Genomic DNA, 24,515 nt, shown 5'->3' on the forward strand with positions numbered 1-24,515 from the left:
GGAGACATGACACCTGGTTTGGCCTGCAGCCTATAGGAGACATTACACCTGGTTTGGCATGTAGCCTATAGGAGACATGACACCTGGTTTGGCCTGCAGCCTATAGGAGACATGACACCTGGTTTGGCCTGCAGCCTATAGGATACATGACACCTGGTTTGGCCTGCAGCCTATAGGAGACATGACACCTGGTTTGGCCTGCAGCCTATAGGAGACATGACACCTGGTTTGGCCTGCAGCCTATAGGAGACATGACACCTGGTTTGGCCTGCAGCCTATAGGATACATGACACCTGGTTTGGCCTGCAGCCTATAGGAGACATGAAACCTGGTTTGGCATGTAGCCTATAGGAGACATGACACCTGGTTTGGCCTGTAGCCTATAGGAGACATGAAACCTGGTTTGGCCTGTAGCCTATAGGAGACATGACACCTGGTTTGGCCTGCAGCCTATAGGAGACATGACACCTGGTTTGGCCTGCAGCCTATAGGAGACATGACACCTGGTTTGACATGTAGCCTATAGGAGACATGACACCTGGTTTGGCATGTAGCCTATAGGAGACATGACACCTGGTTTGACATGTAGCCTATAGGAGACATGACACCTGGTTTGGCCTGTAGCCTAACGGCCCAATGACCCTGTATGAATAGTGGTTTCATAGAGTTGCCTCGTGCTTGATAGACAATTGAGACAGAGATAAAGAAACAAACCTCATTATGGATTTTGTTCCAGGGGTATTTAGATACAATTTAAAGAGAATGCACATGGGTTTTTTATCTAGTTTGAGAACCCTAGCGTGGCTTTAACAGTTAGGGCACTGCTGCTACCTCTCACGGTCCCTCCTGGTCCCTAACAACCCCTTTGTTACATGGGGGACCGTCACCGCCAGATGTTTGCTCATGGAGGTCTCTCAGTGCTGCTCGTCAAGTGAAAAAAAAACGGTTGTCGTTCCCCTTGTTTGAATATCACACCTGTTATAAAGGAAAACATCCCTGTGTTTTAATATCACACTAGCTATATGGGGGTTGGTAGTATGGTTGTAGTGAGTTTCAATTGCACTAGATGTATGGGAGGTTGGGCACTAGATGTATGGGGGTTTGGGAGATGAAGGGAGAGGAGAGAAGAGGAAGGAGAGAAAGGGGGAGACAGGGAGAGGAAGGGAGAGGAAAGGAGAGAAAGGGAGAGAAAGGGAGAGAAAGGAGAGGAAGGGAGAGGAAGGGAGAGGAAGGGAGAGAAAGGGAGAGAAAGGGAGAGAAAGGAGAGGAAGGGAGAGGAAGGGAGAGGAAGGGAGAGAAAGGGAGAGAAAGGAGAGGAAGGGAGAGGAAGGGAGAGAAAGGAGAGGAAGGGAGAGAAAGGGAGAGAAAGGAGAGGAAGGGAGAGAAAGGAGAGGAAGGGAGAGAAAGGAGAGGAAGGGAGAGGAAGGGAGAGGAGGGGGGAGGAAGGGAGAGGAAAGGAGAGAAAGGGAGAGAAAGGAGAGGAAGGGAGAGAAAGGCGAGGAAGGGAGAGGAAGGAGAGAAAGGGAGAGGAAGGAGAGGAAGGGAGAGGAAGGAGAGAAAGGAGAGGAAGGGAGAGGAAGGAGAGGAAGGGAGAGGAAGGGAGAGGAAGGGAAAGGAAGGAGAGAAAGGAGAGGAAGAGAGAGGAAAGGGGGAGAAAGAGATGAAGGGAGAGGAAAGGAGAGAAAGGAGAGGAAGGGAGAAGAAAGGGGGAGAAACAGAGGAAAGGAAAGGAAGGGAGAGGAAAGGGGGAGAAAGAGAGGAAGGGAGAGAAAGGGAGAGGAAGGGAGATGAAAGTAGAGGAAGGAGAGGAAGAGAGAGGAAGGGAGAGAAAGGGAGAGGAAGGAGAGGAAGGGAGAGAAAAGAGGAAGGGAGAGGAAGGAGAGAAAGGGAGAGGAAGGAGAGGAAGGGAGAGGAAGGAGAGAAAGGAGAGGAAGGGAGAGGAAGGAGAGGAAGGGAGAGGAAGGGAGAGGAAGGGAAAGGAAGGAGAGAAAGGAGAGGAAGGAGAGGAAGGGAGAGGAAGGGAGAGGAAGGGAAAGGAAGGAGAGAAAGGAGAGGAAGGGAGAGGAAGGGAGAGGAAGGGAAAGGAAAAAAGCTTCAAAAGCAGTTTACCAGCAGGTGGCGGCAACATGACGTTAGAGCTGCCCCACCCCTTCAGCCTACACACACACACACACACACACACACACACACACACACACACACACACACACACACACACACACACACACACACACACACACACACACACACACACACACACACAGTGGTAGGAAGACAGGGGTAGTGTACATTCCAACAGTCTGTTTCCTTGACAACATATCATATTTTGGGTGTGTTACATTTTACCTTATTTGCTCAGAATGTTCGGGGATTATGTGTTTATTGTTTATTGTTATTATTATTTTAATTGTATTGCTTGGCATTACTTCACTGTTGGAGTTAGAAACACAAATGTTTCAATGCACCTAACATCTGCAAAACAGTGTACGTGACCAATAAACTGGGATTAGATTTACACCGGCTCTGACTGTAAATAGAATAGATAGATAGAATATAGATATCTAGAATAGAATATAATAGAATAGAATAGATAGATAGAATATAGATATCTAGAATAGAATAGAATAGAATAGAATAGATAGATAGATAGATAGAATATAGATATCTAGAATAGAATAGAATAGAATAGAATAGAATAGAATAGAATAGAATAAAATAGATAGATAGATAGATAGAATATAGATATCTAGAATAGAATAGAATAGAATAGATAGATAGATAGATAGATAGATATAGATATCTAGAATAGAATAGAATAGATAGATAGAATATAGATATCTAGAATAGAATAGAATAGAATAGATAGATAGAATATAGATATCTAGAATAGAATAGAATAGAATAGATAGATAGAATATAGATATCTAGAATAGAATAGATAGATAGAATATAGATATCTAGAATAGAATAGAATAGAATAGATATAATATAGATATCTAGATTAGAATAGATAGATAGAATATAGATATCTAGAATAGAATAGAATAGATAGATAGAATATAGATATCTAGAATAGAATAGAATAGAATAGAATAAAATAGATAGATAGATAGATAGAATATAGATATAGAATAGATAGAATAGAATAGATAGATAGATAGATAGAATATAGATATCTAGAATAGAATAGAATAGATAGATAGAAATAGAATAGAATAGAATAGATAATATAGATATCTAGAATAGAATAGAATAGAATAGATAGATAGAATATAGATATCTAGAATAGAATAGAATAGAATATAGATATCTAGAATATAGAATAGAATAGAATAGATATCTAGAATAGATAGATAGATATCTAGAATAGAATAGAATAGATAGATAGAATATAGATATCTAGAATAGAATAGAATCTACGGTAGAAGTAGGAGCAGTAGAAGCTGTCAACCACATTCAGTTGAGGAACATGAATGTGACGCACATTAAGTGTTGAATTAGTGATTATTTATTAGTTAGCTCGTGTGGAGGCTGACATCTAGACTATGTTCGGGATAAACTTGATTTGACAAATTACGTTATATTGACTTTTCAAGAGATAGAATGATAGAATGAAATGCAATTGTACTGCCCGTGCACGTGTGTAATGAACCCATAACATATGAAAGTGAATTGGGATATTTCTCATTTCCACCCTTCTCTTTGTCCCGGTCCTTTGTAGAGATGGGGATGTCCTTCTCCCAGGTGGAGAGAGACGACAGTCCTTCTCCAGCCCTGCTCCCCCAGTCACTCAGTCCCTCAAGAAAAATCCCACCATCCATGTCACCGCGGTCCAGTCTATACAGAGCAGAGAGATGGGAGATTCAAGAGGGTGAGAAGGATGGAGGGGTGCAACACTTAAGATTTGACGTACAATGGTCATTAGAGTGGTCAGGTCAGGAGGGAGACACGGTCTCGGTCTCCCCCTCTCTCTCTCTCTCTCTCTCTCTCTCTCTCTCTCTCTCTCTCTCTCTCTGTCTGTTTCTCTCTCTCTCTTTTTCTTTCTTTTAAAATTTATTTTCAGTCCTGACAACGTTGATTGCCCAGCACTGGGCGCAAACTCATGATGCCTGGCACTGGAGAGCGCTGCTCAGACTGCCGTACTGCAGAAGTTCAACTCGCTCCAGAAGGCCGTGAGAATACTGTGAATTCTGATAATATCTGATGGTTGTATGACATCCGGCCGTGAAAATACTGACATCCGGCCGTCATTGGGAGTCCGTCATTGTAAAGAAGAATTTGTTCTTAACTGACTTGCCTAGTTAAATAAAGGTTAAATTAACCCTGTAACCATGCAGAATTAACCCTGTAACCATGCAGAATTAACCCTAACCATAACCAGAGTTCCTAACCATGCAGAATTAACCCTGTCATGCAGAGTTCCTCTCCTAACCAAGATGCAGAGTTAACCCTCAGAGTTAACCCTGTAACCATATCTCTCCTTTCCTCCTTTCCTAATCTCCTCTCCTCTCCTTCTCTTAACCCTCCTCTTAACCCTGTAACCTGCAGAGTTAACCCTCTAACCATGCAGAGTTAACCCTGTCCTCTCCTCTCCTCTAACCCCTAACCCCTAACCCTCTCCTCTAACCCCTCCATATCCTCCCTCCTCTCCTCTCCTCCTCTCCTCCCTCTCCTCTCCTCCCTCTCCTCTCCTCTCCCCTCTCCCTCCCCTCTCCCTCTCCCCTCTCCTCCCTCCCCTCCCCCTCCTCTCCCCCCCTCCTCCTCTCCTCCTCCCTCCCTCTCTCCTCTCCCTCTCCTCTCCCCTCCCCTCCCTCCCTCCCTCCCTCCCCTCCCCTCCCCTCTCCTCCCTCCCCTCCCCCCCTCCCTCCCCTCCCCTCCCCTCCCCCTCCTCTCCCCTCCCCTCCCCTCCCCTCCCCTCCTCTCCTCTCCCTCCCTCCCTCCTCTCCTCTCCTCCTCCTCTCCCCCCTCCCCTCCCCTCCCCTCCCCTCCCTCCTCCTCTCCTCCCCTCCCCTCCTCCCTCCCCTCCTCTCCTCTCCTCTCCCCTCTCCCCTCCCCCCTCCCCTCCCTCCTCCCCCTCCTCCTCCCCTCCCTCCTCTCCTCTCCTCTCCCTCCCCTCCCTCCTCCTCCTCTCCCTCTCCCCTCCTCTCCCCTCCCCTCCTCTCCTCTCCTCCTCTCCTCTCCTCTCCCCTCTCCTCTCTCTCCTCTCCTCTCCCCCCCCTCCTCTCCCTCTCCCTCTCCTCTCCCCTCCCCTCCCCTCCTCTACTCCCCTCCCTCCTCCCCTCCCCCTCCCCTCCCCCTCCCTCTCCTCTCCTCCTCTCCTCTCCTCTCTCTCCTCTCCTCTCCCTCCCCTCCCCTCCTCTCCTCTCTCTCCTCTCCTCTCCCCTCTCCTCTGATGGCATGGTGGCATGGTGCAACCCCGACAATTTACATGATGATGCTTGAATTAATTACTGAGTTCTGGGTGTTTGAAGCCGGCAGACACACACACACACACACACACACACACACACACACACACACACACACACACACACACACACACACACACACACACACACACACACACACACACACACACACACACACACACACACACACACACACACACACACACACACACACACACACACACACACACACACACACACACACCTCTGATCTGAAGGCGTTTTGTTTCCACACCTTCTGATTGATGGGGTTAAGTTCTGTCTTTTTGTTTTGAATGTCTGTGATACATACAGAACGTGGAGGGTGGTGTGAGGCCTCCTTCTGCGGTTCTATGTCACAATATTTAAGGTCATCAGGGAGAGAGAGAGGAGGTAGGGAGTGAGGTAGAGAGAGAGAGAGAGACAGAGAGAGAGAGAGAGACAGACAGAGAGAGAGCGAGAGAGAGACAGAGAGACAGAGAGACAGAGAGACAGAGAGAGAGAGAGAAGGTAGGGAGTGAGGTGGAGAGAGACAGAGAGAGAGACAGAGACAGAGACAGAGAGAGAGAGAAGGTAGGGAGTGAGGTGGAGAGAGACAGAGAGAGAGACAGAGACAGAGACAGAGAGACAGAGAGAAGGTAGGGAGTGAGTTGGAGAGAGACAGAGAGAGAGACAGAGACAGAGACAGAGAGAGAGACAGAGACAGAGACAGAGAGAGAGAGAGAGAGAGACAGAGAGAGAGAGACAGAGAGAGAGACAGAGACAGAGAGAGAGATAGAGAGAGAGAGGAGGTAGGGAGTGAGGTGGAGAGAGAGAGATGAGATCAAATCAAGGTGCAAATCAAAACGTCTATCGATGTCTTTCACCGTACATGTATCACTTTCTAAGCTTGTTATTTTGAGGGGAAAGGGTTATTCAGAATCTAACGAAATCAGGAAGACAAGTGGACAGATAGTCCCTGCAGCGTGTCAGGGAGATTAAAAACCCAGTGAAGCAAGCAGGAGAGAAAAAGGGGTGGAAACCTTAAAAGAAAGAAGGGGATATGGAATAATGTGGCAGACCACCTCTGGAGCGAGGACAAGCAGGCATCTGTGTCAGATGTTGTTAATTATCCTCAGTGTGTTACTCTCTACTCCTCGCTGGCACGCACACACACACACAAACACACACACACACACACACACACACACACACACACACACACACACACACACACACACACACACACACACACACACACACACACACACACACACACACACACACACACACACACACACACACACACACACACACACACACACACACACACACACACACACACACACACACACACACACACACACACACACACACACACACACACACACACACACACACACACACACACACACACACACACACACACACACACACACACACCCTCTCAGCCCTTCACCATGTGTCCTGACTCTGCTCTGAGCCCCTACTAGGAGGACAGTGTGTGTGTGTGTGTGTGTGTGTGTGTGTGTGTGTGTGTGTGTGTGTGTGTGTGTGTGTGTGTGTGTGTGTGTGTGTGTGTGTGTGTGTGTGTGTGTGTGTGTGTGTGTGTGTGTGTGTGTGTGTGTGTGTGTGTGTCTGGCAGTGGTAGGGGGTGCTAATCTCACTCATTATAATTCCAGTGTGTGACTGGTCCTGGGAGGAGAGTAAAGGAACTGTGGGGGCTGACCTGGCCCCAGACCCACACCACAGCACGACACAAATATTGATTTACCTCCTTTCCTCCCACTTTCCTTTCCTTTCCTTCCACTTTCATTTCCTTCCACCTTCCTTTCCTTTCCTTTCCTTCCACTTTCCTTTCCTTTCCTTTCCTTTCCTCCCACTTTCCTTTCCTTTCCTTCCACTTTCCTTCCCTTTCCTTTCCTTTCCTTCCACTTTCCTTTCCTTTCCTTTCCTCCCACTTTCCTTTCCTTTCCTTCCACTTTCCTTTCCTTTCCTTCCCTTTCCCTTCCTTCCACTTTCCTTTCCTTTCCTTTCCTTTCCTCCCACTTTCCTTTCCTTTCCTTCCACTTTCCTTTCCTTTCCTTCAACTTTCCTTTCCTTTCCTCCCACTTTCCTTTCCTTTCCTTCCACTTTCCTTTCCTCCCACTTTCCCTTCCTTCCACTTTCCTTTCCTTTCCTCCCACTTTCCTTTCCTTTCCTTCCACTTTCCTTTCCTCCCACTTTCCTTTCCTTCCACTTTCCTTTCCTTTCCTCCCACTTTCCTTTCCTTTCCTTCCACTTTCCTTTCCTTTCCTTCCACTTTCCTTTCCTTTCCTTCCACTTTCCTTTCCTTTCCTTCCACTTTCCTTTCCTTTCCTTCCACTTTCCTTTCGTTTCCTTCCACTTTCATTTCCTTCCACTTTCCTTTCCTTTCCTTCCACTTTCCTTTCCTTTCCTTTCCTTCCACTTTCCTTTCCTTTCCATTCCTTTCCTTCCACTTTCCTTTCCTTTCACTTTCCTTTCCTTCCACTTTCCTTTCCTTCCACTTTCCTCTCCTTCCACTTTCCTTTCCTTCCACTTTCCTTTCCTTCCACTTTCCTTTCCTTTCCTTTCCTTCCACTTTCCTTTCCTTTCCTTTCCTTCCACTTTCCTTTCCTTCCACTTTCCTTTCCTTTCCTTCCACTTTCCTTTCCTTCCACTTTCCTTTCCTTTCCTTCCACTTTCCTTTCCTTTCCTTTCCTTCCACTTTCCTTTCCTTCCACTTTCCTTTCCTTTCCTTCCACTTTCCTTTCCTTCCACTTTCCTTTCCTTTCCTTCCACATTCCTTTCCTTTCACTTTCCTTTCCTTTCCTCCCACTTTCCTTTCCTTTCCTTCCACTTTCCTTTCCTTCCACTTTCCTTTCCTTCCACTTTCCTTTCCTTTCCTTCCACATTCCTTTCCTTTCACTTTCCTTTCCTTTCCTCCCACTTTCCTTTCCTTTCCTTCCACTTTCCTTTCCTTACACTTTCCTTTCCTTTCCTTTCCTTTCCTTCCACTTTCCTTTCCTTTCCTTCCACTTTCCTTTCCTTTCCTTCCACATTCCTTTCCTTTCACTTTCCTTTCCTTTCCTCCCACTTTCCTTTCCTTTCCTTCCACTTTCCTTTCCTTACACTTTCCTTTCCTTTCCGTTCCTTTCCTTCCACTTTCCTTTCCTTTCCTTCCACTTTCCTTTCCTTTCCTTCCACATTCCTTTCCTTCCACTTTCCTTTCCTTTCCTTCCACCATCCTTTCCTTTCCTTCCACTTTCCTTTCCTTCCACTTTCCTTTCCTTTCCTTCCACATTCCTTTCCTTTCACTTTCCTTTCCTTTCCTCCCACTTTCCTTTCCTTTCCTTCCACTTTCCTTTCCTTTCCGTTCCTTTCCTTCCACTTTCCTTTCCTTTCCTTCCACTTTCCTTTCCTTTCCTTCCACTTTCCTTTCCTTTCCTTCCACATTCCTTTCCTTTCACTTTCCTTTCCTTTCCTCCCACTTTCCTTTCCTTTCCTTCCACTTTCCTTTCCATTCACTTTCCTTTCCTTCCACTTTCCTTTCCTTCCACTTTCCTTTCCTTCCACTTTCCTTTCCTTCCACTTTCCTTTCGTTCCACTTTCCTTTTCTTTCACTTTCCTTTCCTTCCACTTTCCTTTCCTTTCACTTTCCTTTCCTTCCACTTTCCTTTCCTTCCACTTTCCTTTCCTTTCCTTCCACTTTCCTTTCCTCTCCTTTCACTTTCCTTTCCTTCCCCTTTCCTTTCCTTCCACTTTCCATTCCTTTCACTTTCCTTTCCTTCCACTTTCATTTCCTTATACTTTCCTTTCCTTTCCTTCCACTTTCCTTTCCTTTCCTCCCACTTTCCTTTCCTTCCACTTTCCTTTCCTTTCCTTTCCTTTCCTTTCCTTCCATTTTCCTTTCCTTCCACTTTCCTTTCCTTTCACTTTCCTTTCCTCCCACTTTCCTTTCCTTCCACTTTCCTTTCCGTTCCTTTCCTTCCTTCCACTTTCCTTTCCTTCCACTTTCCTTTCCTTTCACTTTCCTTTCCTTCCACTTTCCTTTCCTTTCCTTTCCTTTCCTTTCCTTCCACTTTCCTTTCATTTCCTTCCACTTTCCTTTCCTTTCCTTTCCTTCCACTTTCCTTTCCTTTCCTTTCCTTTCCTTCCACTTTCCTTTCCTTTCCTTTCCTTCCACTCTCCTTTCCTTTCCTTCCACTTTCCATGCCTTTCCTTTCACTTTCATTTCCTTTCCTTCCACTTTCCTCACCTTTCCTTCCTTTCCTTTCCTTTCCTTTCACTTTCCTTTCCTTTCCTTCCTCTCCTTTCCTTCCTCTCCTTTCCTTCCTCTCCTTTCCTTTCCTTTTATTCTCCTTTCACTTTCTCTTCCACTTTCCTTTTACTTTCCTTTTCTTTTATTCTCCTTTCCTTTCCTTTCCTTTCCTTTCCTTTCCTTTGCCTTCCTTTCCATTCCTTTCCTTTCCTTTCCTTTCCTTTGCTTTGCTTTGCTTTGCTTTGCTTTGCTTTCCTCTCCTTGTTTCACTTTCCTTTCGAATTTCCTTTCCTTTGCTTCCACTTTCCTTTCCTTGCACTTTCATCTCGCTTTCTCTTTCATTTTGTTTTCACTTTCCATTCACTTCCTTTCACTAACCCTTCCTTCCTTTCACTAACCCTTCCTTCCTTTCACTAACCCTTCCTTCCTTTCACTTTTCTATCCTTTCATTCCTTTCCTTTCCTTTCACCTATCTTTCTTTTACTTCCACTTTCCTAGCTACCTTTTGAGTTTGGATCTCACAATGTTGTCGGCATCAGTGGCTGGGACTGCTACTATCTGTCTAGTGATCCTACCGACCAAGGCCGGTTCTCAGGAGCGGCTTGGCCTAGCAGCTAGCCGAGCTGCATATCAAGATAGCATCCATGGTCCCTCCTTTTCTTGAGGACTTGAACTCAGCCAGCAACGCGGTTAGCCATTGCGGCTGGGACCATGGATTGTCCCAGGTTTGAGGCTGTCCAGGTCTCTGCTGTTTGTTGCTATTGTTTCTGATCTTCCCTGCCCTGTCTGGAACTGAGAGAAGTAACAGCATAACTTACGTTGCTATAGTGACAAAGACCATGGAGTACCGCTATCCCGGGTGAAGAGTTCTACAATCAGTTGTTACAACAACAAGAAAATAGCTTCAATTGTTCCAACAACAAGAAATGTTTTCGAAATACTGGTGGATTCAAATAAAATAATGGACCCTGAAGAACAGTTTGCAGTTCTCCCTCTCAGCTCGTTAGTAAAAAAAAGAGAGATCGGGTCCCACTGCTCCCCTCCTCAGGTCCCACTGCTCCCCTCCTCAGGTCCCACTGCTCCCCTCCTCAGGTCCCACTGCTCCCCTCCTCAGGTCCCACTGCTCCCCTCCTCAGGTCCCACTGCTCCCCTCCTCAGGTCCCACTGCTCCCCTCCTCAGGTCCCACTGCTCCCCTCCTCAGGTCCCACTGCTCCCCTCCTCAGGTCCCAGCAATCTGTAAATCAGTTCTGTGTGTGAATCCAAGATGACAATGACGGAGACATCAGATTATCTCAATAGACAATCAAGGTGGAACCACATTGTTGTGGACGGAATTGCACAGAAGACCTGGACATAGTCTGAGGACAAAGTGAGAGAAATCATCTCGGAGAAACTGAAGATGGAACACAGGAAGATTGAGGTGGATTAAGCCCACAGGACTGGAAAAACCACCACCGGCCCAGGGGACAGGCCCAGGTGACAGGCCCAGGTGACAGGCCCAGGTGACAGGCCCAGCTGACAGGCCCAGGTGACAGGCCCAGGTGACAGGCCCAGGGGACAGGCCCAGGTGACAGGCCCAGGGGACAGGCCCAGGTGACAGGCCCAGGTGACAGGCCCAGGCCAATAGGGATCAAGTTCCTGAAGTTCAAGAACGAGGTACAGTATGAGTCCAAAGTTTTTACACACCTACTCATTCAAGGTTTTTCTTAGATTTTCTACATTGTATAATAATAGTGAAGACATCAAAACTATGAAATAACACATATGGAATCACATAGTAACCAAAAGAGTGTTAAACAAATCAAAATATATTTTATATTTGAGATACTTCAAAGTAGCCACCCTTTGCCTTGATGACAGCTTTGCACCCTCTTGGCATTCTCTCAACCAATTGGATGAGGTAGTCACCTGGTAGTCACCTGGAATGCAATTAAATTAAGATGTGTTCCTTGTTAACCTCTTGAGACTAGGGGGCAGTATTTTGATGTTCCCAAAACGATGAAAAACATACCCAAAGTAAACTGCCTCTTTCTCAGGCCCAGAAGCTAGAATATGCATATAATTGGCAGATTAGGATAGAAAACACTCTAAAGTTTCCAAAACTGTCAAAATATTGTCTGTGAGTATAACATAACTGATATTGCAGGCGACAACCTGAGGACTACCTGACTCCTGGCATTGACAAATTAGATGGAAAGCTACTGAGGATCTATAGCCACTCCTATCTTTAATCTGAGCCTAGAGGAAAGGCTTTGTGCTCAGGCCTGGAGGGAAGCCAAAGTCATTCCACTACCCAAGAGTGGTAAATCAGCCTTCAGCTTGCTGCAAGGTCTTAGCAAACTGTTGGATAAAATGGTGTTTGACCAAATACAATGCTATTTCTCTGTAAACAAATTAACAACAGATGTTCAGCGTGCTTATAGAGAAAGGCACTCAATATGTACTGCACTGAAACAAATGACTGATGATTGGTTGAAATACATTGATAATAAGAAGATTGTGGGAGCTGTACTGTTAGATTTCAGTGCAGCATTTGATATTAATGACCATAACCTGTTGTTGAGAAAACGTAGGCTTTTAAACCATATCATGGATTCAGAGCTATCTATCTAATAGAACACAGAGGGCTTTCTTTAATGGGAGCTTCTCTAATGTCAAACATGTAAAGTATGGTGTACCACAGGGCAGCTCTCTAGGCCCTCTACTATTTTCTATTTTTACCAATGACCTGCCACCACAGGCATTAAACAAAGCACGTGTGTCCATGTATGCTGATGATTCAACCATATACGCACCAGCAACCACAGCTAATGAAATCACTGAAACCATTAACCTGTTGATCCTACCCCCTACTTTTTTGAACATTCTGTTAAAAATCGTGCAACATTTCAGCGCCCTGCTACTCATTCCAGGAATATAGTATATGCATATGATTAGTATGTGTGGATAGAAAACACTCAGACATTTCTAAAACTGGTTAAATCACGGCTGTGACTATAACAGAACGTGCGTTTCATCGAAAAGCGCAGGAAAATCTGATCACTGAAAACTGGAAAATATATCAATGCGCCACTTGAATGTATTGTTGAATAGAAACCACATTACCTGGAGCCGAGGTTGCAATTACCTACAGCTTCCACACGATGTCAACAGTCTTGTCATTTGCCTAGGATTTGTTTCTTGGTCAAATGAACAAGAGACAGCCCATTTCTTCAAGTCTCCAACAGGATATTTTGGTTGAGATTTACCCGGACATTAATTCGAGACGTAGAGCTATTGAATATACATCGCCCCGTGATCAATTTGATCGATTATTAACGTTTACTAATACCTAAAGTTGCATTACAAAAGTATTTCGAAGTGTTTTGTGAAAGTTTATCGTCAACTTTTTTAATAAAAAAAAATGACGTTGAGTTATAAAACGCTGTTTTTTTCCTTGATCACACAGTCTTCATAGATCGATATCTAGGCTATATATGGACCGATTTAACCGAAAAAAAAGACCCAATAGTGATTATGGGGCATCTAGGAGTGCCAACAAAGAAGATCGTCAAAGGTAATGAATGTTTTATATTTTATTTCTGCGTTTTGTGTAGCGCCGGCTACGCTAATTATTTTGTTTACGTCCCCTTCAGGTATTTCGGGGGGTTGCATGCTATCAGATAATAGCTTCTCATGCTTTCACCGAAAAGCATTTAAAAAATCTGACTTGTTGGCTGGATTCACAATGAGTGTAGCTTTAATTCAGTACCCTGCATGTGTGTTTTAATGAACGTTTGAGTTTTAACAAGTGCTATTAGCATTTAGCGTAGCGCATTTGCATTTCCAGATGTCTAGATGGGACGCCTGCGTGTCGGGTGGAGGTAAGAGGTTAACAGTCTGTTTTGGAATGGGTGGCCAGTAATAAACTGGTCCTGAACACCTCTAAAACTAAGAGCAAGCAGTGTGTTTGGTACAAATCATTCTCTAACTGAATCTGCTAATGAATGGTGTGGACGTTGAACAAGTTGAGGAGGCTAAATTACTTTGTGTTACGTTAGATTGTAAACTGTCATGGTCAAAACATATAGATTCAATGGTTGTAAAGATGGGTTGAGGTGATGCTCCACTATTTTTTGAATTGGAAACTCTAGTTTTATTTATCTTATTTAAATAAATAGAGTTAAATTAAATAGGATTAATTTTCCAGCCGTATCAAGTGCTGCAACGAAAAAAAAAAGCTGCAGTTGGCGGAGAACGGAGCAACACGCTCTTCATTGTTATGTAGATTTTAAACAGCGAAAACACAGACACTACATGACCAACAGTTTGTGGACACGTGCTTGTCAAACATCTCATTCCAAAAACATGGGCATTAATATGGAGTTGGTCCCTTCTTTGCTGCTATAACAGCCTCCTCTCTTCTGGGAAGGGTTTCCAGATGTTGGAAAATTGTTGTGGGGACTTCCTTCCATTCAGCCACAAGAGCATTAGTGAGGTCCTGCATTGATGTTGGGCGATTAGGACTGGCTATCCTTTCTGCGTTCCAATTCATCCCAAAGATGTTCGGTGGAGTTGAGGTCAGGGCTCTGTGCAGGCCAGACAAGTTCTTCCACACCGAGGACAGAGGATTTTTACTCATTATGTTCTTCAGCACTCGGCGGTGTCATTCTGTGAGCTTGTGTGGCCTATCGCTACGCGGCTGAGCCATTTTTTGCTCCTAGACGTTTCCTCCTCACAATAACAGGACTTACACTTGACCGGGGCAAGGCAGAAATTTGACAAACTGACTTGTTGTAAAGGTGGCATCCTATGACGGAGCCATGTTGAAAGTCACTGAGCTCTTCAGTAAGGCCATTCTGCAGCCAACGTTTGTCAATGGTTGTGAAGAGACGTAATAAAGAGATGCTCTACTTTGTTGACACCACACTCCACAAAACAAGTCCTGCTCTAGATTTGTCTTATCTTGATTATTGTCCATTTATATGGTCATTTGCTGCAAAGAAAGACCTAGTTAAGCTGCAGCTGGCCCAGAACAGAGAGGCACATACTGCTCTTCATTGTATTCAGAGGGCTGATATAAATACTATGCATGTCAGTCTCTCTTGGCTAAGACTTGAGGAGAGACTGACTGCGTCAGAAAAAGATAGAAATTCCAAATTGTTTGCATAGTAAATTTACACACAGCTGTGCTACACACTTACTCCGAAAGACACGCCACTAGGGGTCTTTTCACAGTCCCCAGGTCCAGAACAAATTCAAGGAAATGTAGAACCATGAGTGCATGGAACTTCCTTCCATCTTATATAATGCAAGAGAACAGCAAACCTAGTTTCAAAAAACAGACGAAGCAACGCCTCACGGCAGAACACCTCTCCACCATGTGATGACCTCTCTTTTTACGCTTCTGCTACTCTCTGTTCATCATATATGATATAGTCAGTTTAACTATATCTACATGTACATACTACCTCAATCAGCCTGACTAAACGGTGTGTGTTTATAGCCTCGCTACTCTTTTTTCAAATGTCTTTTTACTGTTGTTTTATTTCTTTATTCACACACACACACACACACACACACACACACACACACACACACACACACACACACACACACACACACACACACACACACACACACACACACACACACACACACACACACACACACACACACACACACACACACACACACACACACACACACACACACACATGATTTATTGGGATCCCCATTATCTGACGATCCTCAGAGGCTGTGTGTTTGTGTTTGCACTACTCCTCTCTGTGTGTTTGTGTTTGCACTACTCCTCTCTGTGTGTTTGTGTTTGCACTACTCCTCTCTGTGTGTTTGTGTTTGCACTACTCCTCTCTGTGTGTTTGTGTTTGCACTACTCCTCTCTGTGTGTTTGTGTTTGCACTACTCCTCTCTGTGTGTTTGTGTTTGCACTACTCCTCTCTGTGTGTTTGTGTTTGCACTACTCCTCTCTGTGTGTTTGTGTTTGCACTACTCCTCTCTGTGTGTTTGTGTTTGCACTACTCCTCTCTGTGTGTTTGTGTTTGCACTACTCCTCTCTGTGTGTTTGTGTTTGCACTACTCCTCTCTGTGTGTTTGTGTTTGCACTACTCCTCTCTGTGTGTTTGTGTGTGTGTCAGACCTAGGCAAAATGTATTTGTATTTTGTAGTTTATTTGAAAATACAAAACTTTTCAAATGCTCAATGTAGTCAAAAATACAGTTTATTCAGAAAGTATACAGAACTCTTGATTATGTTACTTTACATTACAGTCTTTTTCTAAAATGTATTAAATAATTTTTTCAACCTCATCAATATACACACAGTACACCATATTGACAAAAATAAAACAGGTATTAGACATTTTTTCAAAGGGTAGCCTAGTGGTTAGAGAGTTGGACTAGTAACTGAAAGGTTGCAAGTTCAAACCCCTGAGCTGACAAGGTACAAATCTGTCGTTCTGCCCCTGAAAAGGCAGTTAACCCACTGTTCCTAGGTCATCATTGAAAATAAGAATTTGTTCTTAACTGACTTGGCTAGTTAAATAAATTGTCGAACCCACCACCCAAATTGTTAATTATTTTCCATAGAATGCGCATAGCCCCTCGTTGATGATCGCTGACACAGTAGTGGAGGTATTACATAACTGGAACCCGGAACAGTCACTATTTATCTATCCAGTAGTTACAAAAAACTCTGAGCCCATTGCCATGCAATTAAAATGCAATTACCAAAATATTATGTAACACATCTTGTTAAAACGTTGCCCAAAGGTAATTACAGTTTTTATTACACAGAACAGTTCATTGTCAAGTGTTACTGAGAATGCTAACAGTAAAATAAAATGGCTATGAAGTCGAAAGGAAACAAAAACTTCCTTCTTGAATCAACTATGGCCAAAGTAGGATGAAAATCATGTTAGTTTGTATCCAGAGGAATGAATCCCTTTAAAGACAAAATAACACATCAGATGGACAAAGAGGTTGGAATGTTTGGCTTTGAATTACTCTGCAGTCTTTTCAGGAATGTAAATAGTTGTGCATCAAAACATATTCATACTTATCTGCACAGTCCTCTTCTGGCTGTACTGGGTAGAGAGGGACCAGGCTATGAGGGATGGCCAGTCCTCTTCTGGCTGTACTGGGTAGAGAGGAACCAGGCTATGAGGGATGGCCAGTCCTCTTCTGGCTGTACTGGGTAGAGAGGAACCAGGCTATGAGGGGTGGCCAGTCCTCTTCTGGCAGGGGAGGGGTGGCCAGTCCTCTTCTGGCTGTACTGGGTAGAGAGGAACCAGGCTATGAGGGGTGGCCAGTCCTCTTCTGGCTGTACTGGGTAGAGAGGAACCAGGCTATGAGGGGTGGCCAGTCCTCTACTGGCTGTACTGGGTAGAGAGGAACCAGGCTATGAGGGGTGGCCAGTCCTCTTCTGGCTGTACTGGGTAGAGAGGGACCAGGCTATGAGGGGTGGCCAGTCCTCTTCTGGCTGTACTGGGTAGAGAGGAACCAGGCTATGAAGGGTGGCCAGTCCTCTTCTGGCTGTACTGGGTAGAGAGGGACCAGGCTATGAGGGGTGGCCAGTCCTCTTCTGGCTGTACTGGGTAGAGAGGAACCAGGCTATGAGGGGTGGCCAGTCCTCTTCTGGCTGTACTGGGTAGAGAGGAACCAGGCTATGAGGGGTGGCCAGTCCTCTTCTGGCTGTACTGGGTAGAGAGGAACCAGGCTATGAGGGGTGGCCAGTCCTCTTCTGGCTGTGCTGGGTAGAGATGAACCAGGCTATGAGGGGTGGCCAGTCCTCTTCTGGCTGTACTGGGTAGAGAGGGACCAGGCTATGAGGGGTGGCCAGTCCTCTTCTGGCTGTACTGGGTAGAGAGGGACCAGGCTATGAGGGGTGGCCAGTCCTCTTCTGGCTGTACTGGGTAGAGAGGAACCAGGCTATGAGGGGTGGCCAGTCCTCTTCTGGCTGTGCTGGGTAGAGAGGAACCAGGCTATGAGGGGTGGCCAGTCCTCTTCTGGCTGTGCCGGGTGGAGAGGAACCAGGCTATGAGGGGTGGCCAGTCCTCTTCTGGCTGTGCTGGGTGGAAATTATAGCAGATTTACAGTAGTGAGTGCATATATTTTTCATGTTGGCCCCCAGTGGGAATCAAATCCACAACCCTGGTGTTACAAGAGCCATATGCTCTACCAACGGAGCAGCATGGGCCCATTATATGAGTCGGTGTCTTCAACATGCAGTTCCAGGTACACTCTATAATGGTAGTCACGTTCTGAGATCGGTATTCAACTAGCTTGGTAAAATAGGTCATTTCTTGGGATCTGTATTTTAATAGTTTTAGTCACGTCCTTTTTAAGTAACTATTTTTCGAACTAAAAAAAGAGTATTTCCAGAAAGCAGAGTTAAAACTATAGTTAAACCATGTCTGTGTGTGTGTGTGTGTGTGTGTGTCTCAGTCTCTGGTGGCCAACCCATGGAGAGAAGACCGGGCAGTAGAATACATGTAGGAGAGAAGAGGACGACCCATGGTCAGTAGAATGAAGACACAGTAGTAGAATACATTTAAGAGAGGACGACCCATGGTCAGTAGAATGAAGACACAGCAGTAGAAAACATTTAAGCGAGGACGACCCATGGTCAGTAGAATACATGTAGGAGAGAAGAGGACGACCCATGTTAAGTAGAAAGAAGACACAGTAGTAGAATACATTTAAGAGAGGACAACCCATGGTCAGTAGATAGAAGACGCAGTAGTAGAATACATTTAAGAGAGGACGACCCATGGTCAGTAGAATACATGTAGGAGAGAAGAGGACGACCCATGGTCAGTAGAATACATGTAGGAGAGAAGAGGACGACCCATGGTCAGTAGATAGAAACACGAGAACGACAGGGTTACCGCTGACAGTCAAAGGTAAATAAAAACACAGAGTGTAAAACCCACCGAGTACATTTTGCATTCAGCATCCACGTTCTTGTCGATGTTGTTGTTGATGTTGTTGTTGATGTGTACACATCTCACTTCCTCGAGCAAAAGCACAAATTGACCAAGACATGATACTAACGCAAAATAAAATTATGGACATTGTACTCTAGGAACCCAAACATGTTATTTTGTCTGACGGCGGCATAAAAAAGTTCAGAAATTGTAAATTATTTTTAGCGCTTGTGAAACATAATAAACAACTCGCTATACTGTCACCTACATGATACATATGTCATCCCAGCCTCCCTGCTGATTGGTTAATTTGAGTTAACACCCTGATCTGTTTCACCTATCTTGTGCTTGTCACTGCCACCCGCCAGGTGTCTCCTATTTTCCCTCATTATCCCTTGTGTATTTATACCTGTGTTTTCTGTTTGTCTATTGCCAGATCGTCTCGTCTTCTCAGGTCTTACCACCGTGTTTTTCATTTCTCTTTCTCGCAATTGTGTTTTTCTAGTCTTCCCTGATCTGCCTCTCCGATCCCGGGCGCCCGTCCACGGTTTTCCACTCTCCTCCTCCGGCGCTCTGGACAGGGGTAGATTGTCCCCTGAGGAACGTTTACGCGGACTGAGCTCTAAAAGCTGTCTGTATTGACTTCAGGACATTACATATCCACCTGGCCAATAAAAAGCCCAGGCTTATCTGTAGGAACGAGTACACTGTTGGGCCATATAGGAAGTCTCCCGTTACTCGTACTCTTGCTATCCTGTTGTGGGGTGACCAGTCTAAATGTCTCCGGATGCTCGTGGACTCTAGTGTCACAGCTGGGAATCTCCACACAACTCCTCTCTGTTCCCATGGTTGCCAGAGGACGGATGCTATCTTGGTAGGGTCAATCACAGTATGATTCCCATCAACCTGCGAGTGTCAGGGAAATCACAGACAGTCCATGCGGTTCCTGTTCATCGAATCTCCTCATGCGCCAGTGTGGTTTTGGGGTTGTCATGGCAACACGGGGCACAATCCCCTGTTCGACCGGGTTCCCCGGGTTCTATCCTGGGCTGGAGCCCGTTCATCCACGTGCATTGCCTCAAGGCGGCTCAGCCCTGCCCTGAACACCGTCCTGCGGGCTTTAACACAGCTAGCAGGCAATATGAGAATCTGGTTACACCATTTGGACTGACCAACACTTCCCCAGCAGTGTTCCAGGCTATGTGGGGTGGTCATTGATTTGACATGTTGAACCGGTTTGTGTTTGTCTACCATGATGACATCCTTGTCTTTTCCCGTTTGGTTCAGGAGCATGTTCTCCACGTCCGACATGTTCTCCAGCACCTCCTGGAGAACTAGTTGTTTGTCAAGACGGAGAAGAGGGAAATTCATCACTCTACTATCTCTTTCTGGGATACGTCATCGCTGCCGGTAACATTCGGATGGATCCGGACAAGGTGAAAGCGGTGATGGATTGTGGCCCCAACCCACATCCAGAGTCAGGCTGTAACGTTGCCTTGGATTTGTAATAAACCTCTGTCTCACAGCCCTTTTGTCTCCTGTTTCCAGAAGACAGAGAGGAAAACGCTGAGGCCTATAAAAGGCAGACAGACGGTCAGTGGTCCGACTGTGGAGCATCTCGTCTGCGTCTGGTTTTCAGCTGCTGTTGTCTTGAGTGTATCAGTCTGCGGATCAGTCTGAGGCAACAAATACAACGCACTATGGGCATCTCGTCTGCGTCTGGTTTTCAGCTGCTGTTGTCTTGAGTGTATCAGTCTGCGGATCAGTCTGAGGCAACAAATACAACGCACTATGGGCACGGATCAAATACTACATAGGGAATAGCCATTTGTCTGGAGGAGAACCAGCGCCAGGGGGGTGTGAGGGGGGGTTTGTCTTTTTGAGTGGTTGTTTCTAGATCTAGACAGCCAATCAGAGAGCAGGTAGAGAGGGCACCCCATACCGTGGAACAGTTTTGGGTGGCGCCACACCCCCCCTCCACACACTAATTTCAGGGTAGGAGGTTGGTGAGGAGGACGTGAGGACGGCGTTGCCATAGAAACAGTTAACTGCCCTCTAAAATCGCAACGTGTCCGCAATGTTAGGGCCCTCGATAAAATATGTCATGGACTCTTTCTCTGGCAGTCGGTCACGTTATGTTATATCTGTCTATAATGTTACTGTATAACCCTCTATAATGTGATTCAGTCATATTACTGTATAACCCTCTATAATGTGATTCAGTCATATTACTGTATAACCCTCTATAATGTGATTCAGTCTTGTTACTGTATAACCCTCTATAATGTGATTCAGTCCTGTTACTGTATAACCCTCTATAATGTGATTCAGTCTTGTTACTGTATAACCCTCTATAATGTGATTCAGTCATATTACTGTATAACCCTCTATAATGTGATTCAGTCTTGTTACTGTATAACCCTCTATAATGTGATTCAGTCTTGTTACTGTATAACCCTCTATAATGTGATTCAGTCTTGTTACTGTATAATGTGATTCAGTCATATTACTGTATAACCCTCTATAATGTGATTCAGTCATATTACTGTATAACCCTCTATAATGTGATTCAGTCATATTACTGCATAACCCTCTATAATGTGATTCAGTCTTGTTACTGTATAACCCTCTATAATGTGATTCAGTCCTGTTACTGTATAACCCTCTATAATGTGATTCAGTCTTGTTACTGTATAACCCTCTATAATGTGATTCAGTCCTATTACTGTATAACCCTCTATAATGTGATTCAGTCATATTACTGTATAACCCTCTATAATGTGATTCAGTCTTGTTACTGTATAACCCTCTATAATGTGATTCAGTCTTGTTACTGTATAACCCTCTATAATGTGATTCAGTCTTGTTACTGTATAATGTGATTCAGTCATATTACTGTATAACCCTCTATAATGTGATTCAGTCATATTACTGTATAACTCTCTATAATGTGATTCAGTCATATTACTGCATAACCCTATATAATGTGATTCAGTCTTGTTACTGTATAACCCTCTATAATGTGATTCAGTCATATTACTGTATAACCCTCTATAATGTGATTCAGTCATATTACTGCATAACCCTCTATAATGTGATTCAGTCTTGTTACTGTATAACCCTCTATAATGTGATTCAGTCCTGTTACTGTATAACCCTCTATAATGTGATTCAGTCTTGTTACTGTATAACCCTCTATAATGTGATTCAGTCCTATTACTGTATAACCCTCTATAATGTGATTCAGTCATATTACTGTATAACCCTCTATAATGTGATTCAGTCCTGTTACTGTATAACCCTCTATAATGTGATTCAGTCATATTACTGTATAACCCTCTATAATGTGATTCAGTCATATTACTGTATAACCCTCTATAATGTGATTCAGTCCTGTTACTGTATAACCCTCTATAATGTGATTCAGTCTTGTTACTGTATAATGTGATTCAGTCATATTACTGTATAACCCTCTATAATGTGATTCAGTCCTGTTACTGTATAACCCTCTATAATGTGATTCAGTCATATTACTGCATAACCCTCTATAATGTGATTCAGTCATATTACTGTATAACCCTCTATAATGTGATTAAGTCTTGTTACTGTATAACCCTCTATAATGTGATTCAGTCTTGTTACTGTATAACCCTCTATAATGTGATTCAGTCATATTACTGTATAACCCTCTATAATGTGATTCAGTCTTGTTACTGTATAATGTGATTATACTATATGGTGTATCATTTCAGCACTGTTATTATCACGTTGATCAATATGCTAGTGGCATTATTGGTTATTTCTCAGAATTGTTATCAATATTCTATATTTTAGCTACATTCCCTTCCCTCCATGTCTTCCAAAGATCAGTTGATGGTGTATATTTATCCCCTAGAGTTGTTTGACACACCTGTGCGTCAATCTAAGTTACAATAATATATAATATATAATAATATAATAATATAATAATAAGTTACAATACCCCATGATAATCCACGAGTTTAGGATAGAGATCATTTAAAAACATTTTGTTTTCCATTGGATGCATCTCATTCGCCAGAGTCCTACCCGTTTGAGCTACTAACTAATGGGACATCAACGTAGAAATGGGAGATTCTCACAAACACAATCGTATTCTCCATTTTGCTTACCGACCACACCAGAGTCACGGGACTCATCTGAAGGTAATCGGTACAGATAAAACACACAACAAGGAATTAAATATGTGGTATCGTACCAGTCTAAAGTTTGGATACACCCACTCATTCAAGGGTTTTTCATTATTTTGACTCTTTTCTACATTGTAGAACAATAGTGAAGACATCAACACTATGAAATAACACATATGGAATCTGTAATCGATGTAATCTGTAATCGATGCACCGAGGTAGACCTCCGTCCTTCTTGGCCACGAAGAAGAAGCCTGCCAACGCAGGGGAGGTGGATGAAACCCTGTTGGTGAGGCTCCTGGATGTACTCCTCCATGGCCTTGGTTTTCAGCCCTGCCAACAGAGCCTGCTCAGCGCCACGGGTGATGAGGAGGAAGACAGGTGGTGTGGGTCATGGAGAAAACATCCCCGTCTCTCAACCGACGTGGAACCACATGTCTTCCTGCATCCGGTCATTTTCATCCTCGACCAGGAATTGGTGGGGGGTCATGATGTTGGAGCCACGGGAGGAGGAGGACTGTGATGATGATGAGGAAGAGAAGGCTTTCTTGGTGCACGTGTCCCATGGTGAGTGTGAGTGGTGCTGTAAATGTGTGTGATTGTGCTGGATTATCCAGGGCTTAGACCCGGAAGAGGAGATGAGTGATGAGGTAATGTTCAGGGAGGAGGCGCGGACGTGGGAGAGGAAAATCCCTGGAGTCCACTAGGGCTGAAGAGAAAACACATGAGGGACAGCCAGGCAGTGAAATGGAAGCCAGGTACGGTTTGCCGGCAAGCGATGATGATGGAATACTCAACCCTACCCCTGGAGATGGACGATTACTGGGCTGCCTCCCCCCGTAGACCCCCCCGCTGAAGCTAGTGCCCATCCCTGTCACAATAGGAACCGAGCACCATCTGTCTCCAGCGACGCCACTCTGCCACGGAGAGTTGTGTGGCCCCTACCTCCATGGGTTCAGGCTCTGCCTCAGGACAGCCAAAGGGGGAGTATGAGAGGGGTGGGGGGCACCATGCTGGAGTTGAAGTGGTCCCTTGCTGCCCCACAGGTGGATGGTCAACGACAGCCCTGAACAGAGCCATGAACATCTCCTAGGAACCCAGCTCTCCCTCACCTCTCTCCCGGATGGCCGTAGCCCACTTACACACCCGACCGTTTAGCAAGGAAATGACCATGGAGACCTTGGACGTCTCTGTGGTGGGGGCTTCTGTCTGATGGTTGAATTAGATTGAGAACTGCAGTAAGAAGCCACGGTCTTACTGCAAGCCATCATACTTGTTGGGGGGCTGGCTCGCTGACCTGGGCAGACTGCTGGGTATGCTGGGGGGCTGGCTCGCTGACCTGGGCAGACTGCAGGGTAGGTTGGGGGGCTGGCTCGCTGACCTGGGTAGACTCCTGGGTAGGTTGGGGGGCTGGCTCGCTGACCTGGGCAGACTGCTTGGTAGGTTAGGGGCTGGCTCGCTGACCTGGGCAGACTGCTGGGTAGGCTGGGGGGCTGGCTCGCTGACCTGGGCAGACTGCTGGGTAGGCTAGGGGACAGGCTCGCTGGGACGAAATCGTGGTAGGAATTCCTCCACTAGTTGGAGGTTGATCTTCTTGGTTAGTGTGTTGATGTGGCTGAGAATACGGATGACCTCATCCATAGTTGCGCCAGCTGATCGTGGTGTTGGCGAAGTAGGTGTCCCTGGGAGATGTCTTTCACACCACCATATAATGAGTCAGTATTCTGTTACGTACTTTATATACGAATGGAGT

This window comes from Oncorhynchus gorbuscha, linkage group LG07, assembly GCF_021184085.1.
Source record: "Oncorhynchus gorbuscha isolate QuinsamMale2020 ecotype Even-year linkage group LG07, OgorEven_v1.0, whole genome shotgun sequence".
NCBI lineage: Eukaryota > Metazoa > Chordata > Actinopteri > Salmoniformes > Salmonidae > Oncorhynchus > Oncorhynchus gorbuscha.